This window comes from Rhinopithecus roxellana, chromosome 2 (assembly GCF_007565055.1).
Source record: "Rhinopithecus roxellana isolate Shanxi Qingling chromosome 2, ASM756505v1, whole genome shotgun sequence".
NCBI lineage: Eukaryota > Metazoa > Chordata > Mammalia > Primates > Cercopithecidae > Rhinopithecus > Rhinopithecus roxellana.
Window position 1 is genome coordinate 20,611,675 of NC_044550.1, and position 27,318 is coordinate 20,638,992.

The following is a 27,318-nucleotide window of genomic DNA, read 5'->3' on the forward strand; positions in this document are numbered from 1 at the left end:
TTTGCATCCTCATAGCTTAGCTCCCACTTACTTATGAGTGAGAACATACGATGTTTGGTTTTCCATCCCTGAGTTACTTCACTTAGAATGATAGTCTCCAATCCCATCCAGGTTGCTGCAAATGCCATTAATTCATTCCTTTTTATGGCTGAATAGTATTCCATTGTATATATGTATACCACAGTGTCTTTATCCACTTTTTGATTGATGGGCATTTGGGTTGGTTCCACATTTTTGCAGTTGCAAATTGTGCTGCTATAAATACGCATGTGCAAGTATCTCTTCCGTACAGTGACTTCTTTTCCTCTGGGCAGATAACCTAGTAGTGGGATTACTGGATCAAAGAGTAGTTCTACTCTAGTTCTTTAAGGAATCTCCACACTGTTTTCCATAGTGGTTGTACTAACTTACATTCCCACCAGCAGTGTAGAAGTGTTCCCTTTTTGCCACATCCATGCCAACATCTATTAGTTTTTGATTTTTTAATGATGGCCATTCTTGCAGGAGTGTGGTGGTATCGCATTGTAGTTTGAATTTGCATTTCCCTGATCATTAGTGATGTTGAGCATTTTTTCGTATGTTTTTTGGCCATTTGTATATGTTCTTTTAAGAATTGCCTATTCATGACCTTAGCTCACTTTTTGATGGGATTGTTTTTTTCCTTACTAATTTGTTTGAGTGCGTTGTAGATTCTAGATATTAGTCTCTTGTCAGATGTATAGATTATGAAGATTTTCTCCCACTCTGTGGATTGTCTGTTTATTCGGCTGACTGTTCCTTTTGCCATGCAAAAGCGCTTTAGTTTAATTAAGTCCCAGCTATTTATCTTTGTTTTTATTGCATTTGCTTTTGGGTTTTGGGTCATGAAATCCTTGTGTTAGCCAATGTCTAGAAGGGTTTTTCTGATGTTATCTTCTAGAATTTTTATAGTTTCAGCTCTTAGATTTAAGTCCTTGATCCATCTTGAGTTGATTTTTGTATAAGGTGAGAGATGAGGATCCAGTTTCACTCTCCTTCATGTGGCTAGCCAACTATCCCAGCACTATTTGTTGAATAGGGTGTCCTTTCCCCCTTTATGTTTTTGCTTGCTTTGTTGAAGGTCAGTTGGCTCTAAGTATTTGGATTTATTTCTGTGTTCTTTATTATGTTCCATTAGTCTATGTGACAGAATTAGAAAAAAAAATCCTAAAATTCATGTGGAACCAAAAAAGAGCCCGCATAGCCAAAGTAAGACTAGGCAAAAAGAACAAATCTGGAGGTATCACACTACCTGATTTCAAACTATGCTATAAGACCATAGTCACCAAAACAGCATGGTACTGTTATAAAAACCAGCCCCTTTAATTTTTAACAGCATTTGGAACTCATTTCGGTTTTTGTGTAAGTAAAGTATGGACTTAGGTTTATCTCTCTCCCCCGTTTTCTAACCAGATAGTACACCACCATTTATAAAATAGTTTAAGTTTCCATATCATATTACATTCTTGCATAACACACTTTCTCGGCTGGGCATGGTGGCTCACGCCTGTAATCCCAGCACTTTGGGAGGCTGAGGTGGGCGTATCACTTAGGTCAGGAGTTCAAGACAAGCCTGGCCAACGTAGTGAAACCCCGTCTCTACTAAAAATACAAAAATTATCCAGGTGTGGTGGCATGTGCCTGTAATCCCAGCTACTCAAAAGGCTGAGGTGGGAGAATCTTTGAACCTGGGAGGAAGAGGTTGCAGTGAGCCAAGACCGTGCCACTGCACTCCAGCCTGGGTGACAGAGCGAGATTCTGTCTCAAAAAACAACAACAACAACAAAAACCCAAACCATAGCAAACTTTCTATATAGCTCTATTAGTGTGTCTCAACTTTTGTACTAGGATTAACACTGTTCTGATTTTGCTTTATATCATATTTTACTATCCACCAAAAATAGCCCTTTATCCTTGTGCACGTCTTTCAAAATACTGCTTATAGTTTTACTCATTTGTTTTTCCAGATGAATTTTATTTTAATTTTGTAGGATATTGTTATTAATCTTGTTGAGATTTTTATTGGGATTGCATTTAAGACGTACATAATTTTGGTAAAAAATCATCCATAATTTATACATTTAATTTTTCCATTTAGGAGAAGAAACATTTCTCCTCCTACCAAGTCAATTGACTTCTTTCTCAGCATGTAAGTAATGTATCCCTCTTGCTAAATTTGTAAGTATTTTGTATTTTGGGTAGCCATTCAGGAAGAAATTAATTAAACATTTTAACTGGTTATTATTGGTACATGAGAATGTGATAAATTTTTATATGTTTATTGTGTATCTGGAGAGATAAAATATTATCTATGAAAGTAAATAGCTTTTTAGTGAATTTTTTGGGGTTTTCTAAGTGTGCAATCATGCACCCTTTGCAAATAATTTTATCTGAATCTCTTTCTGATAGTAATGTCTGCTTAATTTCTTAAGATGCCATGTCTAGGAAATGGTGAAACTGGGCCTGGCGCTGGAATCTGTTGGAGAGATGAGACTGTGCTTAGATGTCCTGTTCATTCAGGAATGTTTCAGGCAATCTCAGGGCAGGTCTGGCAGGCACAGCCTGGCCTGCTGCAATAGGCATTGACCTGTTGCTTCAGGCTGAGCAAATCTCACTTCTCAGGGCCTCATGGGATCAAGGTAGTTGATTTCTGAGAATCTGACCAACTTTAAAATACTTTGAAATTGAATTACATTGAAAAAGTTATCTAGAAGGCATCAATTTGGGGCAGAGTTTTTAGATAAGAGGAATTGAGTGAGACTTGCTAGAGGAAGGAAGTGTGTGAGGTTGTTAAGAGCAGCAGTTATCACTGAGAACAAAGAATTGATATAAATATACTCTGTTCCTTTTGATATGCTATGTCCAAGGCAAAATACTTGCTTCTTGTTTGGGGGTTATTTGACACAAATCTGTTTAATTAACATTCTTGTCTAGATGGTTTTATTTGAGAAGATTGAAAAGTTCATGTATCATTGCAGTAGTGTTTTGTTTTGTTGTATTAATAACTTATTGTAACACTCACTGACCTACTAGTACTGGAATTCTGTGTAAGGAGTGTGAGCCAGGGATAATGGTAAAAAACAGAAGAGGGATAAACAGAGCAAGTTAATGGAAAAAGAGGAAGAGATTTTAAAAATTACTTATCAATACATACATCCTGCCTGTTATCCTGGCACTTTGGGATGCCAAGGTGGGCAGACCACTCGAGGTCAGGAGTTTGAGACCAGCCTGGCCAACATGGTGAAACCCCATCTCTACTAAAAATACAAAAACTAGCAAGGTGTGGTGGTGCACACCTGTAGTACCAGCTACTCAGGAGGCTGAGGCAGGAGAATCACTTGAACCCAGCAGGTGGAGGCAGCAGTGAGCCGATACCGCACCACTGCCCTCCAGTCTGAGCAACAGAGACTCTGTCTCAAAAAAAAAAAAAAAAAAAAAAAAAGGTGCGTCCTAGTACATAACATTAGACTTAAGACTGTATACTCTAGGCCGGGTGCAGTGGCTCACGCCTGTAATCCCAGCACTTTGGGAGGCCGAGGCGGGCAGATCACAAGGTCAGGAGTTCGAGACCATCCTGGCTAACATGGTGAAACCCCGTCTCTACTAAAAATACAAAAAAAAAAAAAAAAAAAAAAAAACTAGCCAGGCATGGTAGCAGGCGCCTGTAGTCCCAGCTACTTGGAAGGCTGAGGCAGGAGAATGGCATGAACCCGGGAGACGGAGCTTGCAGTGAGCCGAGATCACACCACTGCACTCCAGCCTGGGAGACACAGCAAGACTCTGTCTCAAAAAAGAAAAGAAAAAAGACTGTATACTATAGAGCCAGACTACCTAGGGTCTTATTCTAGCTTGCCACTTGACAGTTATGTGAACTCAGTTTCTCAATGTTCCCATCTTCAAAATAAGGGATAATATGATTTACTTCATAGAATTGTTGTGAAAATAAATGAGTTAAATAATGTAAAGGGCTTAGACACCATCTCAGGCACCTAATAACCGGTCAAGTTTTATTACTATAATATTTCCTAAAAACATTAAACATATACACCACATTAGCTACCTTTTCAAAAAATGTTCCTTAGCCAGGAGTGGTGACTCATGCCTGTAATCCCAGCACTTTGGGAGGCAGAGGTGGGTGGATCACCTGAGGTCAGGAGTTCAAGACCAGCCTGACCAACATGGTGAAACCCCATCTCTACTAAAAATACAAAAATTAGCCGGGCATGGTAGTGCATGCCTGTAATCCCAGCTACTTGGGAGGCTGAGGCAGGAGAATCACTTGAACCTGGAAGGCGGAAGTTGGAGTGAGCCAAGATTGTGCCATTGCACTCCAGTCTGGGCAACAGAGCAAAACTCCATCTAAAAAAAAAAAAAAAAAAAAAAAAAAAAAAAAATTCCTTGTTATTTTCCTACCCCAGTGTTCTCAGAGGGTGCCTTTCTGAGGTGGCTCCTTGGGTGCCTCTGTAACTTAAAATTTAGGTAAAACATTTTACTGTCAGAATTCAAAGAACCACATGCTTTGGGTTATTTTACATTTATGAGATTAATTCCAGTTTATGTTCCAACTTGCACATCACATTCTTTACCTGATTTATTGCTACTTGTAATAATACTATTTATAACACTTTTCATCCTTAGTTCTCTCAAGTTTTACATACCTCAATTCATTCCAGCTAAGTAAGTGGGTGGTAAGTAGTAGAATCTCTCATTTCTCAAGCAAAAAAAAAAAAAAAAAAAAAACCCTAAAGGCACAATAGTGAAGTGACGCCCAACAAATTAGGGGTAGAGTTGGTAATATGATCATGGGGCTGACTCATTACTCAGGCCTCCGAGCTCTGAGGCACTCTCACAAAATAGCTCATTTCTTTAATGGAGGTGATTGTGGTGGGCACAGGCTCTGTGGTCAGGTCAGACAGATTTGCTTTCAAATCCACTCTACCATATACAAACTGTAGAGTCTTGGGAAAGTTCCTTGAATGCTTTCAGTTCTGTGTCTTCCTCTGTAAATTGGAAATGATAATTTTGCCTTCTTTGTAGGTTTGGGGTAGGGAAATAGGTAAGGAAGTGGTGGATCAAATAACACATGGAAGATGATCAATAATTGTGGTCTTTTCTTTGAATTTGTGTCTTTCAGGCCATCTTTCCTTGAGCTCCTATCATTTTAAACAACCTCTTGCATAAATATTTGAGTCTAACTTTTACAAAGGGAACTGTTAGCTTGGACCTTCAGTAAGGTGGCTTCTGTTTGAATTCTGTTCTTCATCTATCTGCCATTGCATTTTGGATTATGTAGAGTTGCATGATCTGGTCCTGTGTTATATGAGGTGGAAGAGAGGGAAATGTGGAGCATTGTAAAGAATATTGTGGTTGGAATTTTCTAAACTTCAGCATATCAGAATCACCTGACATACTACACGGATTCCTGGGCCCCACCCCAGAGTTTCTGGTTCAGTATGTCTGAGGTGGGACCTGAAGATTTTCGTTTCTAATAATATTTAGGTGATGCTGATAAGGCTGATCTGGGCCTCACAGTGTGAGAATCACTGGGTTAGGGTGATGGAGACCTGCAAAATCTCAATGACTTACAACAACAGAGGTTTAGTACTCACAAAATATAACCCACATGAGTCAGCTTTTTACATGAACTATTATGTTTTTGTATAGTCAGCCTCTCCAAGGTGCTAAGCTCCTAAGCAGCATGGTCACCATTTTGGTTTTATGTTTTTCACAGCATTTAATTCAGAGCTCAACACAAATTCGATTCCCGGTGAAGACTTCTTGAGCTATACCTAGAGAAGATCAACAGAAGATTTCTCGCTTTTTATTTCGTGCTACTTTAAAAAATTGTTCCTTCCATATAGAGGTCTGAGGTCACATGGGCTTTTAGCAAGGCTAGGACAGATCCGTTATTATTATAAATGGAAAATGTAAAAGTCAAGACATATGCAATATGTATATATTTAGCTACACCTCATATTGTTCAAACTAAACAAAACAAAAACCCTAAACCCTCTAAAGGGAGGGGAGAGCAAATAGTCTAGTGATGAGAGCCAATATAGTTACTATTTTTATATCATAAGTTTCACTCTGTGCTTCTGGTAACAATAAGAGAAGTGTGATGGATTGTATAATTATTTCCTCATCCCTCACCCATCCACTGCCTTGATCTGTTCCACCACCATCTGGTCTCCTTCGCTTTCCAGTTTCCTTTCTCTGTGCTGGTCCTCAATTGCTGCTTACAGTCTTCCTCAAATTCCTTTCCTGGCTTTAAGAAGTTAACACCTCTTCTTTTTATTCTTCTTATACTGTGTTCTTGAAGTCTAAGTGAGATGTATGTTTTCTTATGGCTTTAATCCAATGACCTCTACTAAATCACTCCTTCAGGGAGGCAGGGAGGCAGGGAGACAGGGAGGGCATTCTGTCTTCTCCAGCGATCCCAGGTGTGCAGGCTGTGCTCGGCATCAGAAAGGTCACTTGGCAGGCAGCAAGGCCCATGGTAGAACTCTAGTTCTTCAGAAGAAGAAAATCAGAATGATGCAAGTGCCAGACTCTAAGGGAATACAGCTGTGGCAAATCGGTTTCCTCTTGAGTGTAGTGGCTTCCTAGAGAAAGATCCTGAAGTCACTTCTAGAGTCTGCAGGAAAGAATGCTGTAATCAATTGTTGACATCTGCTGAGATGTTTTCTATTCCTGCATTTTGTAGTAAGCCAACTACTAAGATTGTATCTTAGGCCCAATAAAGAAAAAGGTACGGTCCAGAATTGGGTTATACGTGAGAGCTTATTCTCAAAAACAAGAAAGAAGCCCAGTTCCTAGAACGAGGTTAGCAAAGGACTAGACATACATTGATTTAATACTCCAGTCACCTGAATACTGAATTGGGACTCCTTAATTGTAATATGTTCTGATGGTTGTGGGGCCTGGAATAGGGCTGAGGCTATACTTTGTGGTCTCTTGGCTCAAGCTTGAGGAGAAAAAGGCTTGGGAGAACCAGGCAATTTGGTAGTAATAATGTTGGCTAGTAGACACTTTGTGGCTTGCCAACTGGTGCCCCTTAAGGGTATTTTGGATACAAAGGGACCTCCCTTGAAGTGTACCTCTTGAGTCTGCTCCAGCTCTCCTGTGACCAGGACAATTTTCCCACTGCCCTAATCATCAACATCCCATGACCAGAAAAAGAACAGCTTCAAGATAGAAGAGATCTAAGCATTTATTAAACTAATTTATTTATAATATTGATTATTTAGTATCTACTAATCAGGAGACCTAGGTTCTAGTTCTAGTCCTGCTGATAACTTACTGTTTTGGGCAAATCACTTACCTTTGCAGGGCTTCAGTTGTCCTCATCTTTAAAATAAAGGGCTTCCGTTAATCTTCATGATCGATTCATGCCCATAAAGTTTAATGAGCTTTGATTTAGCCTCCCAGAAAAGTGTCCAATAAATTTCATTTATTCTACAAATATTCACTGTACATCTATTCTGAACTGTACACTAAGCTGGGCACTGGGAATACAAAGTCACACACTCCCATCCTTTCCCCAGGGGCTTGCAGTTTAATGGAGATCAATGTGTAATCACATTGAGCAGAGAATAGTGTAACTGCTAAGAGGACAGGTTCTAGAGCAAGCCTGCTCAGACGTGAATCTCAGCTCACACATTTCCTATGTATGACACTGGGCAAGTTTCCTAACCTCTCTATGCCTCCGTTTCCTTATTTTCAAATGAGGTCCATCTCATTTGGATGATATGAGAATTAAATGAGTTAATAGAAAACTATAAATCATTAAAACATTTGCTGGGTGGTATTAGACAAGTGAGTTTTTAAAGAGTGATATTTTGGGGGATTCTCATCTCTCATTCAAACCGGGCAACTGTCTTCAAAGGTTTTATAAATTAGGCATCTGTGTAATATTTAATTTGAAGAAAAGATTCTACTGCATGTGCAAACAAACACAAGAAGTTTAAATACCAAGGCTTCTGGCATCATATAAGGGAATATTTTCTTGATTAAAATTATGTCTAAACTCAGGCAAATTGGATCGTACCTGGCTACAATCTATACTCTATTAAAGAACCATCGTGGATGATGGAACTGTTCACAAGACAGAGGTAAGTAACCATTATCCTGCTTGAGAATCACCAACTCAACAGTGCATGGAAAGCCACATGCCCAACTCCTTCATTTATGGAAGGAAGGGGTAAAGGGACTCCTCTTGGATAACAAAAGCTTATTAGGAAAGACCCTGCTCTGACCTCTGGGTTTGGCCCTTTCTAGACCACTGTGATCCTGGGGATTTGTATGGTTGGAATACTTAGAGTCTGATCTGATTGATTGACTTGAGTTTTATTTTTTTCATCATTAATGTTTCTGAGTGTACCTCTAAAAGATAAGGACTTTAAAAATACCTGTAATACCATTATCACAAGAACAGTTAACAATAATTACTTAATGTTGTAAAACATCATGTTAATGTTCCAATTTTAGATTTTGACACAAGGTTTAAAGTCAAGCTGACCAGGTTTGTGTGACCTTGGAAATGTTATATAACCTCCTTGGATCTCAGATTCCTTATCTGCGACCTGGGGAAGAGTCTAATATCATTAGAATTGTTGTGAATATTGGATAAAATTTACGAAGTCCTAGTAAGATGCAGCATATGTTAAGAGTTTAATAAACCACTGTTGAGATGGCAGGAAAAAGTGCCTGGCACATGGCGGATACTTAATAAATCTTAGCCAGTATTACTAAGCAAACAATTATGATATAATAAGTGCTAGGTCCGTAGACAGGAGACCATGCCTGAAGGGCTAGGAAACAAAAACCTTCTAGAAGAGTGTTAGTGAAGAGGCAGATGGACAAGACCATCCGTGGGGTGGGGAAAGGGCACTCCAGATGGAGGGAGAACTGAACTCAAGGATGGGCAAGCCACTGGCCTCTCTAGAAAAGGTACAAAAGTACCCCTGGAGAAAGTTAGGAAGGAATATGGTGCCATTTAGCTGTAGTTTTCCCACATTATCCCTTATGTAATTGGTGAAATGCAAAGTGGTCTGGCTTCTGTTTTGGACATGTAATCTCTGGTTCTTTTTTTTTTTTTTTTTTGAAACAGAGTTTCGCTCTTGTTGCCCAGGCTGGAGTGCAGTGGCACGATCTAGGCCCACTACAGCCTCTGCCTCCTGGGTTCAAGTGATTCTCCTGCCTCAGCCTCCTGAGTAGCTGGGATTACAGGCACCCGCCACCATGCCCGGCTAATTCTGCATTTTTAGTAGAGATGATGTTTCACCATGTTGGCCAGGCTGGTTTCAAACTCCTGACCTCAGGTGATCCACCAGCCTCGGCCTCCCAAAGAGCTAGGATTACAGGCTTGAGTCACCATACCCCACCTAATCTGTGGTTCTTAATTTGAACACGTCACAGGGAAAAAATTACTGTGTATAATCCCCACTGTCTTCAAGAAGGGTGGATCTTGGTAACTAGATAATCTTTTGTTTGCAAATCACAAATTCCTCAATCTCAGTATAGAGTATTAAGTATGCAAGTTTAGAAAGAGAAACTGGGAAAAGTTAAATAGCTTTACATAAAAAAGGGAGAGATGGGAGATGTACCAAGAAGATGAAGGAAAAAAGGTAGTATGCTGGAAGGGAAAGAGAGAGGAGACCCCACCCCCGAGGATGTGGGAGCTGGGGGAAGGAACACAGTGTCTTTAAACTTATTTCTGCCTTGGACTCTTTTGGAGTCCAGTGAAGCCAATGGACTCCTTTTCAAAATTTTTAAACACAAATGAGATATAGGATTTTTGTTACAGTAAAGTAGTAATCAAACAATTTTTTTAAGCCACATTGTTTGGGGGGAAGAAGTGATGAATAGGTAGAGCACTGGAGATTTTTAGGGCAGTGAAACTATTCTGTATGATACTATAATGGTGTAACCACCCAATGGGTTCACCTTGCCCACTGCGTAGACAGCTGATTTATCAAGACCGGAATTGCAATAAAGAGTAATTTGCGCAGAGCTGGCTGTGTGGGAGACAGGAGTTTTATTATTACTCACATCAGGCTCCCAGAGCATTTAGGGATCAGAGTTTTTAAGGATAATTTGGTGGGTGGGGGGCCAGTGAGTCAGGAGTGCTGATTGGTTAGGTCAGAGATGAAATCATGGGGAGGTGAGGCCATCCTCTCACACTGAGTTAGTTCCTGGATGGGGACCACAAGACCAGATGAGCCAGTTCATTGATCTGGGTGGTGCCAGCTGATCCATCAAGTCCAGGGTCTGCACAATATCTCAAGAGCTGATCTTGGGTTTTACAATAGTGATGTTATCCCCAGGAGAGATCTGGGGAGGGTTGGAATCTTGTAGCCTCCAGCTGCCTGACTCCTTCACCGTAATTTCTAATCCTGTGGCTAATTTGTTAGTCTTATGAGGGCAGTCAAGTCCGCAGACAGGAAGGAGGCTTGTTTTGAAAAAGGGCTGTTATCATCTTTGTTTCAAAATTAAACTGTAAACTAAGTTCCTCCCAAAAGTTAGTTTGGCCTATGCCCAGGAATGAACAGGGACAGCATGGAGGTTAGAAGCAAGATGGAGTGAGTTAGGTCAGGTCTCTTTCACTGTAGTAATTTTCTCAGTTGTGATTTTGCAATGGTGGTTTCAGTGGTGGATAGGTGACATTATACATGCCAAAACGCATAAAATGTACATCACCAAAAGTGAACCCTAGTGTACACTATGGACTTTGGGTGACAATGGTTTGTCAACATTGGTTCATCAATTTAACAAATGGTACCATTCTGGTGCAGGATATCCATAGTGGAGGAGGCTCCGCATGCATATGGGGAAAAGGGACATGGGAACTCTGTATCTTCCACTTCATTTTGGTGTGAATCTAACAGTACTTTAAAAAATAGTCTATATGTTTTAACAATCCTACATTTGTGCTAAACTAATATATACATTTCTTTATTAACACTTAAGAAGATCTAGCACTGAGTCTAACTACCATACTTCAAAGTAGTGATGACTATAAACAATATTCCAAGATATCCAAAACTACTGTAATGTGACATGAAAGTGACTCTGATTTCTATGGGTGAAAAAAATCACTAGTACTGCTAATATTATTGTGGTTTATTACATTCATAATTAAAGGAAATGCTAAATTTCAATTACAAGTAATTGAAAATAAAGATGAAAATTACTTTCCATCCATCCTCAGTGACCACCTCCTGAAATTTCATCCACGGCACCCTTTGGGGAGGAGGGTATCCTGCAGATCCCTGATTACAGATGCTTTGTCTAGACCTAGAATACAATTGTTCCAATTTCCCCATCTCAAAGACTCTATTGCTGTGTTCCATTGTTGTCTTCTAAGGTTTCTAACAATTCATCTGTTTTTCTCTTTGTTGTTTTGGCAAGTAATGCCAGTGATTTCTAGAGCCAGGTGTCCCTGCATATTCCCAATGTCCTCTGATATTCAGGAAAAGCAGAGCTGCCTGTGACATGAACTGAAGCAATGTCCTGAGACATTGTAGTAACTGAGAAGGAGGGAGTACCACTTATGGGATCTTCAAACTTTTTTTTTTTATTTTGAGACAGAGTCTTGCTCTGTCATCTAGGCTGGAGTGCAATGGTGCGATCTCGGCTTACTGCAACTTCCTGGGTTCAAGCCATTCTCCTGCCTCAGCCTCCCAAGTAGCTCAGACTACAGGCATGCGCCACCATGCCTGGCTAATTTTTGTATTTTTAGCAGAGATGAGATTTCACCATGTTAGCCAGGTTGGTCTCGAACTCCTGACCTCAAGTGATCCTCCCGCCTTGGCCTCCCAAAGTGTGGGATTACAGGCATGAGCCACGATTCCCAACCTGGGATCTTCAGACTTTCTAGTTGGCCTTTTATGTTGGAGGCTAGAAGGATGTCTCTCATTGGTTACTAATAACAATTTGTAGCATGTTTATGGTACTTTTGAACTTCAAAAGATTTGGCCAGTATTAACAGCTCAGTTCTGATGTTGAGTTGATGAGGGTAGAATTGCTTTCTCTTATGAGTGTTGCTCCACTAGTCCTGAGATCTTATTGAGATGAATAAAAGGGAAATATGCACAAGGCCAATTAAACCATTGTTGTCCCAGATGCTGTCTACTACTCACATAGAAGGCGTGCCCTTCAGGCTAGTGATGACACATAACCATGTGGATAAATGAATTCATTTCTTCCTCACTGAACCCTAAATCCTCCTCAAGACAATATTCCTGGTGATATGGACAGAAGGTAGGGAAATACTGGGTAGAAGAGGACAGTCCCTGGCAAGGGCCACACCCTCAAGCCTGGGACCATGGCCCAAAGTGAGAACATGCATTCCTGTTTTCCCACCCGAATGTTGCCTTTTACAAAATCACCCTGGCCCACCCCACCCCTGATTCTATACCCACAAAAACCCCAGGCTTCACTGGCAGAGGCACAGCAGAGTGGCTGAGAGGCAGAGTGGAGCAGCAGCAAAGGAGAGAAGAGAAGTAGCAGCCAAACATCAGAGAGAAACAGCTTGACTTCAGAAGGATAGCTTGACAGTGGGACTTAGGAGAAGAGTTCAACCAAGGATGGCTGAACTCCGGGGTAAGACCACCTTCCTGCTTCATCCCCTTCCCAGCTCCCCATCCTGCTGAGAGCCACTTCCACCGCTCAGTAAAACCCTCCACATTCACTGCCTTTCAATTTGTTCATGCAGCCTGATTCTTCCTGAACACCGGACAAGAACTCGAGTACCAAGAAGGTGGGTGCAAAAGGCTGTCACCCTGACCCTCCACTGAGCTGTTAAACACTTAAGCCATCAGTGGATGGCCAAGCTAAAAGAACACACTGTAACACACAACCTCTGTGGCTTTGGGGGTTGCAGGTACCCCCTTAGATGCTGCTGTGGGGCCACATGGAGTTCTACTCCTGCCAGTACCCAGAAGTACTCATCCTGGCCCCTGCCCCTGTTCACCTGCATGCTTCCCCTCCCGTGAGGGGTTGAGAGCTATGGGCTGAGTAAACAAGCCAATCCTTTATAAGTCCTGCAAAGGGGTCAAGGGAAGTATCCAGTTTCACTGGCAATAATGGCTATTAATAAATCAAAATAAGTACTTTCTAAGGATGAAATATATTTGCCTTGACTATGTGCTTGAAAAAATGTCACTGTTAAGTAGTCTTTTATTAATCTCCATTTTCTCCTGGATAAAGCCTAGGCTTCTTGTTGTGGCACTCAAGGCCTTCTGTCAACTCATCCCAGCCCATCTTTGCACCATCATCCTCACCTCAAAGCCAAACTTCTGTGCTCCACCTTTTTCTAAACACAAACGGATCTCTTACATCCTGTTTATTTTGCTCAGGACATTCCTTTGGCCTGGCACGCTCTTGCCTTGTTTTATACCATTGTTTTCCCCCTAGACATATATTTCCCCCCAGCCAACCTTTCCTGAAGCTGTTCCTTCTGGCATTCACTGCTCCCTCCTGTATGCTTGCTTTATAGGCTTCCTCTTACCCCTTGTCTCACATTGCCTTGAGTTGTTGTTAGTTATGGAGCTCTCTATTCCTAGGTAGCTTGTAAGCCCCCAGTGGGCAGGGGCCACATTTTTTCTATTCCACCCTAACACCTACTTGCATGTACAAGACACTCAAAAAATGTTTATATGAAAGAGTAACCTGGTGTACTTTTGTATTTCCAGATTTTTATTATCCTGGACCTTCTGTGTGGCATGTCCTTTCTCCTTATCTATCTAGCAAACTTCTACTCATCTTTCAAAGCCCACTAAAATATTCTGTGAACCTCATAGGCTGTCTCATCCTACCAAGAGAGAATTAATTGCTCTCTTATTTGTTTTTTGTCAGTGCTTAAAACAATACCAGCTGCATATTGGTTGCTTAATAACTAGTTGTTGAAACTGAACTGATTGCTCCAAGTTCTTTGTTTATAGTACAGTTTCAGTTGGAAGGAAACCCACTGGTCAACAACTCAGGCTCTCAGATCAGTCTTGCTAAAGCAGAGATCCATAAGTGAGTAAACAGAATGTGAGTAGGATTCAGGGAGATGATGCCCCTGAAGTCTTAATTCTCTGTGCATAATTCTCCAATTGTGTGCAAATGCTTGAAACAGGAAGAAAGGAGGAAGGAGAACTTGTGAGGGTAAGAAGAGGGAAGGAAGGAAGGAAGAAGAAGGAAGGAAGGAAGGAAGGAAGGCAGGCAAACTTCTGAAGGTAAGAAGAAGGAAGGAAGGAGGGAAGGAAGGAAGGGAGGGAAAGAGGGAAGGAAGGAAGGAAGGAAGGAAGGAAGGAAGGAAGGAAGGAAGGAAGGAAGGAAGGAAAGGAGGGAGGAAGGAAGAAGGGAAGGAAGAAAGGAAGGAAGGGAGGGAGGAAGGAAGGAAGGGGAACTTGTGAGGGTAAGAAGAGGGAGGGAAGGAAGGAAGGGAGAGAGGGAGGGAAGGAGGAGAGAGGGAGGGAAGGAGGAGAGAGGGAGGGAAGGAGGAGAGAGGGAGGGAGGGAAGGAGGAGAGAGGGAGGGAGGGAGGGAGGGAGGGAGGAAGGAAGGAAGGAAGGAAGGGGAACTTGTAAGGGTAAGAAGAGTGAAGGAAGGAAGGAGGGAGGAGGGAGGGAGGAAAGGAAAAAAGAAAGGAAAGAAGGAAGGAAGGGAGGGAAGAAGGAAGGAAGGAAGGAAGGAAGGAAGGAAGGAAGGAAGGAAGGAAGGAAGGAAGGGGAACTTGTGAAGGTAAGAAGAACCAAATTGTTCAAGCCTATAATCTGAGTACAGTTTAAGATATAAGCCCTTACTGTTAGAGCTTAAAGCCAGAATTTCATAGACCAAGCTCATAATTTAGTTTATGGCTGATCTTCATGGTAATAAAAAAAATCTAGAAAGAAACTGCCTGGCACCATTTGCTGAAAATGTTTTTTAATACTGTGAAATGATTCATAATTATAAAGGGTGAATGGACCATGTTTGCTCTGTAGTGGTTATGCTGAGACTCATTAAGTACTTTCTGCATCCAGGAGTCCTGTTTTATGTAAACAAGACCTCTGAGGAATATATAGATGGGTAATAAAGATGAAAGGAAATGAAGTATATTAACGTGAGGACAAATTAATAACGGCCTCTCCATCTTCTAACAGGAAAATTGGTTGCTGTGGAATAATTGCACTTTTCAATGCAAAGGGGAGCAAAAGTCCAGACAAAGCAATAGACAGAAGACAGAAAAAAATCAGACAGGGTTCTGGGGTCAAACTACTTTATGGAGATAGTCTGCACTTTGGAAAACTATCTGCTTTCCTGGCCAGGCTTCTGATGGGATTTGCAAAGAGCTTTTACTTGACCACAAATGAAATCATCTTTAATGTTTTGTAATGGACAGTGGGACATGAAGAAGTTCTCTTCTTCATAAAGGGACAAGGAGAGGAGGGTAGGAGAATACAAGTGTTGAGATGGCGGGAAAGGTAAGATCAACCAAATCACCATCTTATTTCTCTTCACATGAAAGAGTCAGAGCCTGTGTGTTGAGATTTGGTTGAAATAAATAACAGCATTGATAAGACAAGGCTGAGCTAACATGGGTAGATCTGTTTTCCTATCAGCAATGTACTGTCTGAATTCCTAGACAAGTAAGTCAGCTAAACTGAGTTTCCAACTGACCAGACCCTATATAGGTCACCATAATATACAAAGTATAACACAGCAAAGATGCCCATTGGGTCACCCAGATCTTTACTTGGCTGAAGCCTGCTTGTCCAGAGTTGGCAAGTAGATAGCTCCAAAGGGCCTGCCCCGTGTCACTGAATTTCAGAAGGTATTTCCACCCCAAAGATGGCCTGCTTTCTCAACCTTCAGACATTTCTCTACCCTTGGCATAGAGCTGACTTGCTGCCTGCTGGGCTTCCAAAACTCCAGATTCATCTCTCTGGTGCTTTGCTCAGACCAGGGATGAACTAGGATGAGAGGCAAGCCAGATGTGGGGTGGGAGGGATAAATTTAAGGAGGCACTCCATCTCAGGTCCCAAACCTACACTTGTACTTCCTTGAGAGTAAGTGCTTCCTTAAATTTTGCACCTAGGAGCTTCCCTTGCCTCACCCTACTCTGGGCCTTTGACTCCAGAGTCTCTGGTAAGAGATTTGTGGATTGTGTTAGTGTGGGAAGCCTCGCAGGAAGCCAGATCACTCTCACTCTGCTTGATAGTTCTTCTGTTTACCTCAACTAACTCTTCTTTATGTTAGTCAGTTTAAAGAATTTGAAGACTAGAAACCTTGTATGGCATCTTAAAATGCAGAGCAAGGGGCCCACGTTGCTTTCTTGTTGAGCTCAGAGGGGGCCTGACTATGCCAAGGCTGAGACCAGTCCTGGAGCCATCCCTACTAACCCAAGACCAAGACATCCCAGGGACTCAGGGATGCTCCTCCCAGGACTGGCTTAGAAGGGGCCTGTTTGGTGATAATACTCTGCTGTTATAGCCTTGACATTTTAAATAATTTTTAAACAAAGGGCCCTGTATCTTTATTTTGCTTTGAATCATGAAAATTATGTATTATAGTTGGTCTTGGCTCCACTTACATCAAATTAAAAATATCTGGTATGTCAAATACTCCCTGCCCCTTTAACACCCATCTTGGTTGTTATTGGAGTACACACAAGTCCTTACGATGGTCCATAAAACCCTGCTTTGTTGGGCCTCAATTCACTCTCCAGCCCTGGGCTGTCCCTTCCTTCTTGTTATCTGCACTCTGGCCTTCTTGCAGTCCTCAAGAGCACCACATTCCCTCTCACCTCAGGGCCTTTGCACAGGCTCTTTCCTCTGCCTGGAATACTCTTCCCCAGCCCCACTCCCCAAATCTGGCTGCTACTGCTTGTCTTTCAGTTCTGAGCTCCGACATTAATTTCTCAGGAAAGCACTGACCCACCAGGCTAGACTGAACCCCACATCATATATTCTCACAGTGCTTCTTCAGCGCCTGCCACAATGTATAATTAAATCTTTGTCTGATCATCTGATTAGTGTCTCTATTACCACGTGATTCCACATGAGACAGGGACTGTGTGTCTTTTGTACACTTCTGTGGGTTCAAGGTCTAGCACAGTGCCAGACACTTATTATAGCAAGCACTCAGTAAATATTATAGCAAGCACTCAGCAAGCACTTTTGTACACTTCTGTAGGTTCAAGGTCTAGCACAGTGCCAGACACTTATTATAGCAAGCACTCAGTAAATAGTTGTGAAAGGGAAGGATAAGGGAGAAGCCCAGGGTAATCCTGTCCGGGGATGTTGTGCGGGGGAGGCAGGGTGGGGAGAGGTTGGAGGTGGGAGGTGGGTTGAGAGGAGGTAACCTCTGGAAGGATCCGAAGCAAAGCTGAATGCCCTTTGGCTGTTGACTTCCAGGCTCAGATACCCAATACTCTCAATCTGAAGTCATCCTCAGAAGCCAGTTCAGCTCCACACCAGCCTCTGGTGAGGGGAGATGATGAATGAGCAAAGTTTAATCACATTGAATTCAATTTGCTGATGGTCCACCTAGATATCTCAATAATTAGGGGAGAATATACTGTGTATTAGTAATTTCTAATGAGCATGCAAGGTTTCAGTTTGCAGTGTGGTCTGTTAAGCATTTTAATAGTTTGAGTTTTCATCTCATCTTTGCCTTCCTTATTTAGTGATATACTTCCCTTTGGGGATTTTATTGCCTTTGATAGGCTTGTGAAAGCATTATTTTTTCTAACTCTGTGGTGTATGTAGCTTATTTTGTCTCTTTGCTTCCTTTATTTTTTCTTTTGCAAGTCACTGAAAGTCATGTGCTAGTCTTTGATTTCCTTCTATGGTCCCACATACCTTGACTGTAGATTTTTTCCTTGTGATCTTTGAAATATCCCCCACAAGATCAAAGAGACTGCTACTTGTTGTAGGGAAAAAGAAAGTCAAGACTCCTCGGTTGTAGGACACTTGACTTTCTTTCAATATCTCCCTGCCCCACCCCTCACACTGTATTCACCCAGATCCTAAATGCTCCTTGTTTTGGTTCCAAAAACTAGTATAAATACTTCTACTGCTTCTCTCTGTGGCAGAGACACAGATAGTTTAAATTTTTTCTTGTTCTTACAAGAGAAAAAAGAGACAAATGGTAACTTTTCTAAGCAGCTATTTAGTTGTCTAAAGATGGAGTTTTATACTTGAAATGTGGAGGCTTCTCTAAGGAACCATTTTCCATAACTTTGTCACCCATCAGCTGTTGGTGTCACTGAAATTCTCAGGAGCTGCGACAGGGGAAGGTTCTCCTTTTTTATTCCCACCATGCCCTCACCACTTTGGAACAGCCAGGAATACCGGTAGTGACATAACACATCTGATTATGCATTATGATCCAAATCTTAGTTTAAATGAGGCTCCCAGTAGCTGATGGTTTAGGAAAAAATAAGAATTCCGTGGAAATACTTAATTTCAGATGGCTTTGGATCTAAATAAAGGGATAGATTAGGAAATGATTGATCTTTCTTAGAGTCCAGAGTATTTAGCCATTCACCAAGGTGGTGAAATGCTTCTTTTTGCTTTCTTGACTTTTTAAAAAGTAATCTTCACACGCTGGTACTTCCCAAGTTTTGATGCAGAAACCATGATTTGTCTCATTTCTCTCTTACCTCTGTCTCCCACCAGTGTGTCCCTTTATCTGGTTTGCTTCAAGTTCCACTAGCACATTATGTGCAGGTCTTCCTGTCTGCATTCTATTGAAACATTCCTTATAAGTATTTCTATCCCCCTCACTGATCATTAGCTATGTGACCTTGGACGGGTTACTTAATCTTTCTGAGTCTTGTTTTTCTCAGATGTAAAATGCCAACACCAATAACTTCCTAGTGGTGTTTGTTAATTCATTTGCCCACCTACTGATTCAACAAGTATTCCCTAAGCTCCGCCTCCATGCCAGGTGCTACTCTAGGTCCTCTAGGTCCACTAGGGATACAAAAAAACAAAACAAAACAAGTCCTTGACTCCATGGAGTTCACCTACAGAGGGTTAGAGAGACAATAAGCAAATAAATATGTAATATATCCAGATGTGCTAAGTTATTTGAAAAACAATAGGCAGAGTAGGAAAGAAAGAGAATGATGGGTTGTCCTGCAGGTTGGGTTCCCTGGGAAACAGGTTCTGTGATGGAGACACAGGATCATACCTGGTGGGAACAGAAAGGCAGGAGGAGGGGAAAGGCTGCAGTTGACTCCACGGGGAGTTCTGAAGCTGGGATGGCTTTTCTGAATTGGCCCAAGTTGGGACAAAGGGTTTGGGTCTTTATATCGCTGCTTTGATCAGCCACTGGACATGGGCTGCCCTTAGAAAAATGGCTCTCTTCAGCAGAGGGCAAGTTTTAGAGAAGGCTGAGAATTTAGAGTTGTCAACTGACATTACTACTAGCACCTAGAAGAACAAGCCCTTCAGTTCTGAAGGGGATGGAGGTGGTATATAACCATCTCCACTATAGATGGGGTACATAGTGCTATTTACAACATGATTATAACACAGTTTTATAACACAATTTTATATTTTAAAACACAAATTTAAAAGGGATGTGCTATTTTTGTGGTGGTAAAAGAAGCTTTCTCTGATATGGTGACATCTGAGGCGAGGTTTGAAGGAAGAGAAGATTAAGCCTAGCAGATATCTTGGGAAAGAGCACACCAGGCAGAGGGGGCAGGCAGTGTTAAGACCCTGAGAATGGAACATTCTTGATATGTTCAGGGGATCCAAGGAGACTGGCATGGTTGAAGAAGAATGACCAACCAATGGGAAAAATGCTAGGAAATGAAGTCAGCCTGGAGCCAGATCATGGAGGGCTTCATAGGCTTCATAGGGCTATGAAGGGCTTCATAGGCTACTGCACAGATTGCTGTGATAATTACTTTCATTGCTTCACATAAACTGCTTAGGAATGTGCCTGCGATATAGTTCTCAATGAAATTGCTATCATCATCATCATCATCATCATCATCATCATCTCTCTCTATATGAGGGTGGCTCTGTGTATATCTCACCATGATTGAAATAAATAAATAAAAATGCAGTGAATTAGAACATTAAAGATGGGCCAAATCCTCTGGAATAATTATTAAATCTGTGTTAATTTGTTTTGTTTTTTTTTTTTTTTTTTTTGAAGTTTTAAATGATTTTTCTGGGTAACCACCAAAAACATCCAAAGTACATATTGAGCAAAGTCAGTTCAGGCTAATGTGTTTTCCCCCAAAATATTTTGTAGTTCAAAATAAAGTAATTATAGAACTCCCTATTATACTAGAGGATTTGCAAGGACTTGAATAAACTCTTTTCAGAAGGATTTTTTTTGAATAAATAAAAGCACCTTATATTATAATTTGATCTTTATAGTAAATGGAAAAATATATAGTTGAACTATATGAAATTACCTCTACTCAACTCTTTTTGACCTATAAAAATGTCAGGTTCATATATTCAACCAAATTTACATATTTTTCTGTGACATCATTAACTAGAAAAAATACATTTTTATAGTAATAGTCTCAGAGCTTTATAATTCAAAATTTAAATTTCTATAGCCAGATCATAAGTTGCTTTTGATTATATTTTATGTATTTCCAAAGTCTTCTTGCATAGTCTTAAAGGAAGAAACCGAAGTTCAAATTTCTTCAAAATAAAAAAAAATTATAGGAGAGTGTATCTGACAGGTAACACTTCATATAGATCAAAAAGTAGTTTTAAAATATATTTCCTTTTACCAAATAGTAAAAATTAAAAGACTGGATTTATTGCTTTGAACATCAATTCTTTGAAAAGGGCTCCAACCTGTTCCTTTGGCCTGCCATTCAAGGATGTAAAGCTCAGAGAACAGGATATATAATTCCTTTGTTGTGTAGATCGCTTCCATGGACAAATAATTGACTCCATTTTGAGTTCATTCTTTTTTTTCTTTAACATTTTATTTTCAAAAAAAGTCAAACCTATAGAAAAGTTGAGGGGGGGTGGAGCAAGATGGCCAAATAGGAACAGCTCCAGTCTCCAACTCCCAGCGCAAGTGACACAGAAGACCGGTGATTTCTGCATTTTCAACCGAGGCAAACAGGGTCTGGAGTGGACTTCAAGCAATCTCCAACAGACCTACAGCTGAGGATCCTGACTGTCAGAAGGAAAACTATCAAACAGGAAGGACACCTATACCAAAACCCCATCACTACATCACCATCATCAAAGACCAGAGACAGATAAAACCACAAAGATGGGGAAAAAGCAGGGCAGAAAAGCTGGAAATTCAAAAAGTAAGAGCGCATCTCCCCCTGCAAAGGAGTGCAGCACATCGCCAGCAACGGATCAAAGCTGGTCAGAGAATGACTTTGACGAGATGAGAGAAGAAGGCTTCAGTCCATCAAACTTCTCAGAGCTAAAGGAGGAATTACGTACACAGCACAAAGAAACTAAAAATCTTGAAAAAAGAGTGGAAGAATTGACAGCTAGACTAATTAATGCAGAGAAGGTCATAAACGAAATGACAGAGATGAAAACCATGACACGAGAAATACGTGACAAATGCACAAGCTTCAGTAACCGACTCCATCAACTGGAAGAAAGAGTATCAGCGATTGAGGATCAAATGAATGGAATGAAGCGAGAAGAGAAACCAAAAGAAAAACGAAGAAAAAGAAATGAACAAAGCCTGCAAGAAGTATGGGATTATGTAAAAAGACCAAATCTACGTCTGATTGGGGTGCCTGAAAGTGAGGGGGAAAATGGAACCAAGTTGGAAAACACTCTTCAGGATATCATCCAGGAGAACTTCCCCAACCTAGTAGGGCAGGCCAACATCCAAATTCAGGAAATACAGAGAATGCCACAAAGATACTCCTCCAGAAGAGCAACTCCAAGACACATAATTGCCAGATTCACCAAAGTTGAAATGAAGGAAAAAATCTTAAGGGCAGCCAGAGAGAAAGGTCGGGTTACCCACAAAGGGAACCCCATCAGACTAACAGCAGATCTCTCGGCAGAAACTCTACAAGCCAGAAGAGAGTGGGGGCCAATATTCAACGTTCTTAAAGAAAAGAATTTTAAACTCAGAATTTCATATCCAGCCAAACTAAGTTTCATAAGTGAAGGAGAAATAAAATCCTTTACAGATAAGCAAATGCTTAGAGATTTTGTCACCACCAGGCCTGCCTTACAAGAGACCCTGAAGGAAGCCCTAAACATGGAAAGGAACAACCGATAACAGCCATTGCAAAAACATGCCAAAATGTAAAGACCATCGAGGCTAGGGAGACACTGCATCAACTAACGAGCAAAATAACCAGTTAATATCATAATGACAGGATCAAGTTCACACATAAAAATATTAACCTTAAATGTTAATGGACTAAATGCTCCAATTAAAAGACACAGACTGGCAAACTGGATAAAGAGTCAAGACCCATCAGTCTGCTGTATTCAGGAGACCCATCTCACATGCGGAGACTCACATACATAGGCTCAAAATAAAGGGATGGAGGAAGATCTACCAAGCAAATGGAGAACAAAAAAAAGCAGGGGTTGCAATCCTTGTCTCTGATAAAACAGACTTTAAACCATCAAAGATCAAAAGAGACAAAGAAGGCCATTACATAATGGTAAAGGGATCAATTCAACAGGAAGAGCTAACTCTCCTAAATATATATGCACCCAATACAGGAGCACCCAGATTCATAAAGCAAGTCCTTAGAGACTTACAAAGAGACTTAGACTCCCATACAATAATAATGGGAGACTTCAACACTCCACTGTCAACATTGGACAGATCAACGAGACAGAAAGTTAACAAGGATATCCAGGAATTGAACTCATCTCTGCACCAAGCAGACCTAATAGACATCTATAGAATTCTCCACCCCAAATCAACAGAATATACATTCTTCTCAGCACCACATCGCACTTATTCCAAGATTGACCACATAATTGGAAGTAAAGCACTCCTCAGCAAATGTAAAAGAACAGAAATTATAACAAACTGTCTCTCAGACCACAGTTCAATCAAACTAGAACTCAGGACTAAGAAACTCAATCAAAACCGCTCAACTACATGGAAACTGAACAACCTGCTCCTGAATGACTACTGGGTACATAACGAAATGAAAGCAGAAATAAAGATGTTCTTTGAAACCAATGAGAACAAAGATACAACATACCAGAATCTCTGGGACACATTTAAAGCAGTGTGTAGAGGGAAATTTATAGCACTAAATGCCCACAAGAGAAAGCAGGAAAGATCTAAAACTGACACTCTAACATCACAATTAAAAGAACTAGAGAGGCAAGAGCAAACACATTCAAAAGCTAGCAGAAGGCAAGAAATAACTAAGATCAGAGCAGAACTGAAGGAGATAGAGACATAAAAAACCCTCCAAAAAATCAATGAATCCAGGAGTTGGTTTTTTGAAAAGATCAACAAAATTGACAGACCGCTAGCAAGACTAATAAAGAAGAAAAGACAGAGGAATCAAATAGACGCAATAAAAAATGATAAAGGGGATATCACCACCAACCCCACAGAAATACAAACTACCATCAGAGAATACTATAAACACCTCTACGCAAATCAACTAGAAAATCTAGAAAAAATGGATAATTTCCTGGACACTTACACTCTCCGAAGACTAAACCAGGAAGAATTTGAATCCCTGAATAGACCAATAGCAGGCTCTGAAATTGAGGCAACAATTAATAGCCTACCCACCAAAAAAAGTCCAGGACCAGATGGATTCACAGCTGAATTCTACCAGAGGTACAAGGAGGAGCTGGTACCATTCCTTCTGAAACTCTTCCAATCAATAGAAAAAGAGGGAATCCTCCCTAACTCATTTTATGAGGCCAACATCATCCTGATACCAAAGCCTGGCAGAGACACAACAAAAAAAGAGAATTTTAGACCAATATCCCTGATGAACATCGATGCAAAAATCCTCAATAAAATACTGGCAAACCGGATTCAGCAGCACATCAAAAAGCTTATCCACCATGATCAAGTGGGCTTCCTGACCATTTTTAACTTAAGTTGCAGATATCATGACATTTCACCCCTAAAAATGTTAGCACCTATCCCCTAAGAACAAAGACATTCTCCTATATAACTAAAATGCCACTATCACACACAAGTAATAAACTATATTGCAATAATATCATCTAATATATAGTCCATATTCAAGTTTACCCTATTAAAAATATTCTTTATAGCTCTTTTTTTAAAAAGAAATAAACGTAGAATTTTCTCAAATATTGTTCATTACGTTTAGTTGTCATGTCTCTTTAGTCTGTTTTAAAACAGAACCACCAACTCCCCACCTGTGAGTTTTTCTCCTTTCATGGCAATGACATTGTGAGGGTGCTGGCCAGTGTTCTGGGCTGGTCTTGCTAATGGGTCCAGGTAAAGCCTTCTAATAAGAAGACTGCCCCAGTGAGAGTGTCTCCCTTTGCGTTGTCCCTTCAGGAGACTCTTAGTGTCAGTTGCACATTAAGCTTGGTCACTTATTTAAGATTCTTTGTGTTGATTCTTGTCAACTTTAGTTAAAGTGTTTTTTGAACTCGTCTACAAAATCTCTGGAATTTGTAGTGTCTATATAGAGAATGTTATAAGTCTTGAACATCGATGTAGCTCATATGCCAAACTATTATTAGCTTATATCGAACAGGTTGTTTTTTTTTAACTGATGACTATAGTAATGTGTGACTCTCAGAAATATTGATGACTCCTTGAAGAGTATGACAGAAACTGAAATGCTTGTCCAAACTGCCTGGCAAACTGAAAGAATGCTTAGAGATCACTCTGTCTCTGTCTTTTAGTCTCTCTCTCTCTTTTACCAAGATCATCTCGTTCTATTTCCCTATAGGTTGCTTTTGTTTAGACTTATTCTATGCAGAACAGACATATAGAAGAAAGGACTTGTAGGGAAATATTTAAACTCAAATCTCTCTTTAAAAAAAAAAAAAAACATAGTTTTTATCTGGTGAATGTTTGCTGTCGTTGACAGAATTTTCTGTCCACTTCATAAGAACTTTGTCAAAATAACTTTCTTGCCAATATAAGCCCCTGGAGCAATCCACCATCCATTGCTTTGTGCTCTGGGGAACAGCTGACCTTGGTTAGAAATTAATTTATTACTTCCTGTTTCCTTTATATCTCCCACTTCCCTCCCCACCTCCTTGCGCTAATAATGACACATAAAGTTAATGAGCACTGGTAATTAAGAGGGCCATTTTAGAACTAGCAAGTTGGGTATTGAATGCCCTTGACCTAAACTTTACTTGGAGAAAGGATAGCTGAGTAATTAGAAAATGGAGTTCAAAATCAGAAGCTGAGAAGTCTTTTCTGCCAGTAATTTCTGTAGCTTGGGCTGGATCCCTTTACCTGTCTACGTTTTATTTTGTCCATCAGTTAAATAGGAGTTACCATTCTCATTAAAAGTTTTTGGGTGCATGGATGAAAATCATAATATGGTAGCAATATAATTTTAATCGTAGAAGAACTAGCAATGTGAATATTTTTACTAGTTACACAATCCAACATATTTTCCTTCACTCACGTTTGTACTTTTACCTGCTTAAATCAATAAAGGTTACAATTTAATCTTTTAAGTTAAGGCCAAGTGCAGTGACTCACACCTGTAATCCCAGCACTTTGGGAGGCTGAGGCAGGCAGATCATCTGAGGTCAGGTGTTCGAGATCAGCCTGGCCAACATGGTGAAACCCCGTCTCTACTAAAATACAAAAAATTAGCCGGGCATAGTGGCGGGTGCCTGTAATTTCAGCTACTCCTGAGGCTGAGGCAGGAGAATTTCTTGAACCCAGTGGGAGGAGGTTGCAGTGAGCCGAGATCACACCACTGCACTCCAGCCTGGGCGACAGAGCAAGACTCCGTCTCAAAAAAAAAAAAAAAAAAAAAAATCTTTTAAGTTAAATAGCTTAAAATATGAAGGGAAATAAAAAACACTTTATTTCTAATTTCTTATATAATGACCAATTTTATCCTTAGAAAAGTTTAAAATTAAAAATTTTATTAGAGAAGTAATCAATTGAAGGAATATCAGAAATTGTAGACATGTAGGAGGAAAAACAAATCAGAAAACCATGTGTCACAACAGGTTCATCATTTGTAACAAATGTACCCCTCTGCTGAGGGATGCTGATAACAGGGGAGACTCTGCATGTGTGGGGACAGGAGGTAGATAGGAAATCTTGGTATGTATGTAGCTCATATGCCAAACTATTATTAGCTTATATCAATATTAGATATATATCCCTTCTGCCATTCCAGAAGGGATCATCTAGTCATATCCTTTTATAACCTGATATTTATTAGTCTATTTTCAGTATCTTTCTGGTTCATTCAAAGTAATGGTAAGCTAATGCTATAATGTCCCACCCAGATCTCCCTTCAGAACTAGAAGACTTAATTACCCATCTGTATGCTGCTGGCAGGCACCCCTTAGCCCTCTGCTCCATTTAGAACTGTTAGATGAAAGTATTTGCCTTGCCCAAGGGAAAACCCATATCCTTCAGCTGCAGGCTTCCAGTGGCTGCAAGATGCAAGGATATAAAGACCAGGCTCTCTTGCCCTGACTTGGGATAATTCTTCAGGGTTATTCCAGCTTCAGAACTCCCTGTGGGGTAGACTGAGGCCTTCATTGGGATAGCACTATAGCCCCTCTTCTCCCTCTGCTCAGTCCTGCCAACCCATGACTTCCTTTCCAGAGACATGGCCCTAGGAGTACTCTTTTATCAACTTCCTATATGTTATTCTTGGTCTCAGAATTTTTTCTCTGGGGGGCCCAATCTATAACAGCTACATTGGGAGTGGTCTGAGAAAGCAGACTCTATGATACAAGTTTCTAGCTGGTTCACTTTCTCCCCAAGACCCCCTGAGTGGTGGTGAATGGAGTATAGACAACCCCTTGCCCAAGGAAGCGGAGCATTGTTAAAGTTTTCACTGAATGGGGAACTGGCATGGGATATTGGTAGAAGAAAAATGCACTAACTAGTGCTATGGCTTCATCAGTAGCAATGAGGGTCAGAGAATCCCAAACATTAGAGACTAAGTGGCGACATTTGACCATCAGAGGCCAAGTCAGTGCAATTAATGTATTGAGTAAGGTCAGAATGAAATGCAGGGAGACCTGCCTCACAGAAAGTTATGTAATTGGTTCAATGAGATATCATCGCACTCCAGTTAAAATGGCTTGTATCTAAAAGACAGGAAATAACAAATGCTGGTGAGGATGTAGAGAAAAGGGAACCCTCCTACACTATTGGTGGGAACGCA